The sequence below is a fragment of the Triturus cristatus genome, chromosome 7 (assembly GCF_964204655.1).
Source record: "Triturus cristatus chromosome 7, aTriCri1.1, whole genome shotgun sequence".
Classification (NCBI taxonomy): Eukaryota; Metazoa; Chordata; class Amphibia; order Caudata; family Salamandridae; genus Triturus; species Triturus cristatus.
The window spans coordinates 681,388,921-681,395,002 of NC_140590.1; the positions used below are offsets into that span (position 1 = coordinate 681,388,921).

At 47.4% G+C, this 6,082-nt stretch overlaps 1 long non-coding RNA gene across 1 annotated transcript; it reads right to left on the minus strand.

The window, feature by feature from the left end:
- Positions 1–4,263: 4,263 nt before the first annotated feature.
- On the minus strand, positions 4,264–5,702 carry LOC146810336 (uncharacterized). The gene is made up of 4 exons (XR_014965669.1): positions 5,661–5,702; positions 4,832–4,891; positions 4,647–4,735; positions 4,264–4,556 (listed from the first exon to the last, which is right to left on the minus strand). It is a non-coding gene; the product is annotated as an uncharacterized LOC146810336 (long non-coding RNA).
- Positions 5,703–6,082: the final 380 nt, after the last annotated feature.

Genomic DNA, 6,082 nt, shown 5'->3' on the forward strand with positions numbered 1-6,082 from the left:
TGCATTGCAAATGCTTGTTTAGAATGGTGTAATAATTCAGCTTTTTGTCAAGAAATAAATGCTAACATGTAACTCAGCCTTGCAGGCTCTGTTCATTGACTTGGTAGCCTCTACCTTTCTAGAGAAGCAACCACGGAGTGGAGTTCTCCCTTTCCTTCTTTAATGCCATATCCTTAGAGGAGTCCCTTACAGCCATCCAAAGTCTTAAATTAGTCAACAGGCAACTCTCCTATTACCTGGAGACTAATGTTCTCTCCATTGAAGTCAGTCTGGTTTTAGGTGGAATCTGAGTACTGAGACAGCTCTACTCATGATGGCACAACAAATCAATGCTGATTTTGTAAGATCTCTTGGCCACCTTTGACACAGTACCTCACTCCTCTCTGTTGGGTCACATTTGGAAGATTGGAGTAAAGAGTCTGGCTCTTAGGTGGTTGACCTCCTTGTTAGACAATTGTGAAAAAAAAGTATGACTACCCCCATTTACTTATTGCAGTAGGGAAATTTCAGTCGGGGTCCCTCAGAGCTCCACCCTTAGCACAAATTTGTTCAATGTATATCTCACCCCTCTCACCTCTGTGGCTGAGTCATTCGGCGCGATGATCATATCATATGCAGATGATATCCAAATTCTCTTTTCCTTTGAGGATGAAGATGATCTTGCCTTTGATTCTATCAAGCCTTGTCTAACTGCCGTGTTTGACTGGATGCATCAGAAACAGATGATGTGTAACACTGATAAAACAGAAAAACTCTTCTTTAGCATTTCGGCACCTACAACTGCATAGCATGCTGCCCAGGTGGATCTGCTCCACCTGCTTCTTATATGGAGATGGCCAAGAACTTAGGAGTAAAGTTTGATAATCGTTTAACTTTCCAACCTCAGATCAGCTCTATGGCTGGAATGTGTTTTGCGATCCTGCAGGCATTGAAAAGGTTCTTGCTTTTTCTGTGTTAACCAAACAGAAAAACTGTTATCAAGGCTCTTATAACTTCTTGTTTAGACTATGTAGGAAGGTAGGATCCTTCTGCATGGTTACCCCCACTGTTTTGCCTAGTGCTAAGCTGTTTTTGACTAGTCTGACTGTGATCCTGCTAATCAGGACCCCATTCTATCTGTTGTCTCCCTTAAATTGTTGTGGTAAGTGCTTAGGTACATCCCAGATTGGATACTTGGGTACGATTTACAGGGCCTCATGTAGGTAAATAAATTTTACCGGATTCTTAAATACCGAGCCGTACCGAATCGGTAAATTAGAATCGGTAAGTTATATGTAGGTAAAAATTCGGTAACAGTTACCGATTCGGTAACATTCGGTAATCACGAATCGGAATTCACCGAATCGGTAAATACCGAGGTGGTATTTACCGAATCGGAAAATACCGAGGTGGTATTTACCGAATCGGAAAATACCGAGGTGGTATTTACCGAATCGGAAAATACCGAATCGGTATGTACGGATTCGGTAAATAAAATCACATGACTTGACGAAACAGCTAATCCTGTGCAACGACAGCCCACCCAACCAGGAAGTGCCCACACCCAGGCAGGTGTACATAATTAGCCGAAGTGGCCACACCCAGGCAGGTGTACATAATTAGCCGACCCTGGAGAGGCTTGGAGTGCAGAGGAGAGGCAGGGAGCCGTTGCATGTGCGAGCGGGTAAACGAACAGCATGTCCAGCCAGAGAACACAGAAAGACGGAGGGGAAAGGAGGAGGAAGCTGAAATTTAGCCCCAAGGAACTCCAGGTGCTGGTGGAGGAGGTGGTGAAGCAGCACCAGAAGCTGTTTGGAAGGCAATCCCTGCAAGTGCCTGAGGCGGAAAAGCGCAACATATGGCTGGCCATCCAGGCGCAGGTCAATGCTGTGGGAGTGACCCACAGGGACATTGAGGTCCTCAAAAAGCGCTGGTATGACCTGAGGATTGTAACCAAGAGGAAGATGGGCGACATCCAGAAGGAGGCCAGCCAGACCGGAGGTGGAACCAACAGGGCACCTGCCCTCACCGAACTGGAGGAGCTGGTGGCGGCCACAATCCAGCAGGAGAGCGTCGTGGGTCTTGGGGACGCCGACAGCTCTGCCAGAGCCGCAACACACCAAGGTAAGACGAAAGCACAGCAATGTAGCCCCCCCTACCCCTATCCCACATCCCCCATTGTGAAACGAGAATCACACTGCAGTCCACACGTGTCAGTGCAGACAGGCAATGCATTCCGGGAGATGTAGTCAGGGCAACACTAACCATGACGTAAATGTTACAGGGCAACAAGGCATGTCACGCACTCGAGGCACAAGGAGACAGAGGACATATTGGAATGTGAAATGTGTTATTGTGACGCTTGCAATGCAGCCCTTCGGGGACACTGAGCCAATGTTGTATTTCTGTCCACAGATGTGACATCATGCAGGACAGGGCATGCTGCAGGAGAGACAGCACACCGGCCACAAGTATCACCTCTAGCCAGCACAAGTTCAGACCAGGGAGCAGGCCCACTGGCAGCCGCACCACCAACACAGCCAGCCTCGCCGCACCCAGAGCCAGCATCACCTCACCGAGAGCCAGCATCACCACAACCAGAGCCAGCATCACCACAACCAGAGCCAGCATCGCCACTCATGTTCGAATCACCGGCCACATCTCCGCTTGCAGGTGTGAGAATGAGGAGGCGTCCAGCAGCCAGGCTACGAGCCTTAGACACCTCGTCAGACGACAGCATGGGCCCAGAAGACCGCACCGGGCCCCAGGAAGGGAGCCATGCCACTGTGCCCCACACCTCACAGGCAGCACAGACGGGAGCAAGAGGGCGCCGCAGGTCGCGTGTCCAGAGTCCACCAGCACCCACTGACGGCCATGGTGTCTTCTTGGGTCTCGAGGGCCAAATGTTGAAGCAACAGCGCCTGCAATCAAAGGCAGTCATGTCAGTCCAGAGGCACATGCGGGTGATGAGGACAACATTAGTCAACATGGACAGTAACATTAGCGGCATGGCTGCGGGCATTCGGGACATGTCCCAGTCAATCCAGCAGTTGTGCAGCAAATTAGATGCTGACATCGAAGCACGGCGCCGGGAACGCCAGAGAAGGGACACTACCAGCAGGGCACTCAACCGTCTGGCAACTGCGACTTCTCTACTGTGCCGGCGCTCTGTGACGATGCAGGAGGGCCTAACACAGTGCTGCAGCGACCTGTCTCGGGGGATGGTGCAGGTGACAAGTGCACTAGGGGTGCTATTGACTAGTCAGGCGTCGACAACTGCTGCAGGGGATGCTGCGGAGAGCATCGACACCAGCAGCAGCATCACACCCCCCGTCCCAGAAGCACGCAGGAGCAGCAGGCGGCTTGGGGTTGGCTCTAGTGAGGATGCACAGGCCGTGCAATCCACCACTGCAGCGCGTATGCGCAAACATTGATGTAGCCCTGCTAAGCCACTTCCCATTGGGTGACGTAACCCTGGACATACTCCTTGTATAGATGGTATATTGCCTGATTGGCCTGTTCATGTGTTCATGGCGTGGTGCCACATTAAAACTACGTCAGGACTTCTCACAACTCGCTGTGTCCCCTCACTTACTCAGAAATAGTTGCATGTGATCTCTGCCCGTCTCTCTCTCCCATCGATTGCAGTTGGCACTCTAGCTGCGTTGCCCTCTGGCTGGCCTGACTCATCCTCGTTGTCCTCAAAATATGTTAGTTCCACATCTGTACCTTTTTTCGTGGCAAGGTTGTGCAGCATTGCACAAGTGGCAATAATCTTGCAGCAGGTGATGGGTTTGTACTGGCGTGCGCCTCCGCTCTTGTGCAGGCAGCGGAACCTGCTCTTCAGTAGTCCAAACGTGCGCTCCACCACATTGCGTGTTGTTTTATGTGCCACGTTGTATCGTCTCTCACTCTGGGTTGCTGGGTGTAGGTAGGGAGTGAGGATGAATGACCGGCATGCATATGCACTGTCGCCTGGATGAGTAAAAGGGAACCATCAGTAACATGCCTCTATACACTATGATTTGCAGGTTTCAAGGGGCGTCACTGTTACTTACCTTTAACGATAATGGGGCAACCCAGTAACCCTCAGAACCTGGGTAAGATAGTGTGTGCAAAAAACAATGGTTCTGTCGGAAAATGAACAGGCTAACTTAATAGGTACTGAATACACGTTAGATTCTCAAGGACACACACAGACCAAAAGAAACAGGACAGAATCCAGGTCACTTGATAGAATGATGTTAATTAATGTATCAAAAACACCAAAAATATTTACAGGGTAATCCAACCAACAAACACAGGATGTAGTGAAACAATTAGTGAAACGGTGATACTTAGCACAAAACACATCACATATAACGAATATGTACAATGAACAATACATAAAAATAATCAACAAACAAGGTCCTATTTACAATACATAAGCCACTTAAGGGTTCAAAGTCTCCTCGTTATCTAAGTGGATTTGCATGTGACGCATAGGACATGTAACGTCGACGTTTCGACCCTGGGATAATTGTGCCAATTATTACGCATCGGATTGGGTCTTCATCAGGACAGACGGGGTTGGGGACCTGTAAACGCAAGGGATATGGTGTCAGGGCCATGTGTGTGTTACATGTAATGGAAATAATTAATTTCCCAATTACCATCAATTGTCTCACCTGGGGAACCAATTTAAATTGTAGGAAAAGGATTCCTGTTGTCGCAAATGCAGATGGCCAACATCAAATGTTGAAATACTAGTTTAATCCTGCAAAAGATTAAAGGGGAGGAACTGATGTAAAATCTGGACAGGTTGCGTTGGAAATGGTGGAAACATACCTGTGCGCACAGGAGAAAAACATACCTTTGGGACGGAGATATGATTTGGGAGGAGGAGTGGTGCTGTCTCTACAATCGCCACAAACTGAAAAGACAAAGGGCAAAGAGGAGTCTGAGTGATTAAGGAAGATTAATCATTTGGAAAAAAGACGCCTCTATCAATATCATCTACTCGTGTGAAAACGAATAATTAAGGAAGAGGAAATTGAAGAACATGCGTTGTTCAAAATCAGGATGTAATGTCACCCAGACACATGATACTAAAGTTTTGGAGGTGACTGATGCCATAGCGCAAGGTGTCACAATTATGCGTAATATTTATCAGACGCACACCGAATAATAAATTGTTGGAGGTGCATAATGTCAAAAACGCAAACTGTCATACTTATGGTAGGGCGAGAATAGCCTGATACCAATATATGAGTAAAGTTGGTGGTTGGTATTGCCATGTAAAATCCTATACTAAACCAAGTCCGTGAATGCAAAGGCAAAAGACAAATGTATCACGGCATATTTTAGTTAATAGCCGGCGTTGTTACCGTGTAAAGATATTGTAACCTTTATACTGGGGCGCGTAGTTGTTATCCCCCATATACAGAATAATAAAAAGCCAAAGGTGCCTAATGCCAAAAAACACAAGTTATCACAAATAAGGTGGGGCGTGAGTGTTATAACTTTATGGTTGAATCTGATACCAATTCATGAGTAAAGACGACTATTACCATATATATTTTCTAACTAGACCAAGTCCTTACAAGCACCACAAGAAACAAATCAATCACGGCTAATTTAACACGCATTGTGGCCGTGTACTCCGTTCAATCAATGAGCCAGACGGCGCGATGTCGACTTACTTGGAGTCCGTGAATGGACATCTGATTCCGTCTACGGCTCAGCTGCAACTGACAGCGAGCTCCCGCCCTGAGCTAACTATATGACGTAGTAGGAAGCCAGGGGCGCGCGGCTGTTAGAATGAATCAGCAGAACGGGGAAAGCCAGGAATGGAATTGAGGGCGGGCGCCAGCAGAGTGCTGACGAGCTGGTTGAAACGGGAGGAAACATGCCGAAAACAAATTCATTTATTTTTATACAAGTTATGATGCCTCAATGCGGTAGTGAATGCTTGAGAATTAACATATTTAAGCATTCATTACACACATCGTCTATTTAGGAACACGCGATGTAATTAATGCGGGAGTGATGTGACCTGATTCAGAAGTCACATGAAAAATGTAATGGCAGAAGTTATAGTAAGCCTCATCCGCATGAAATTTAA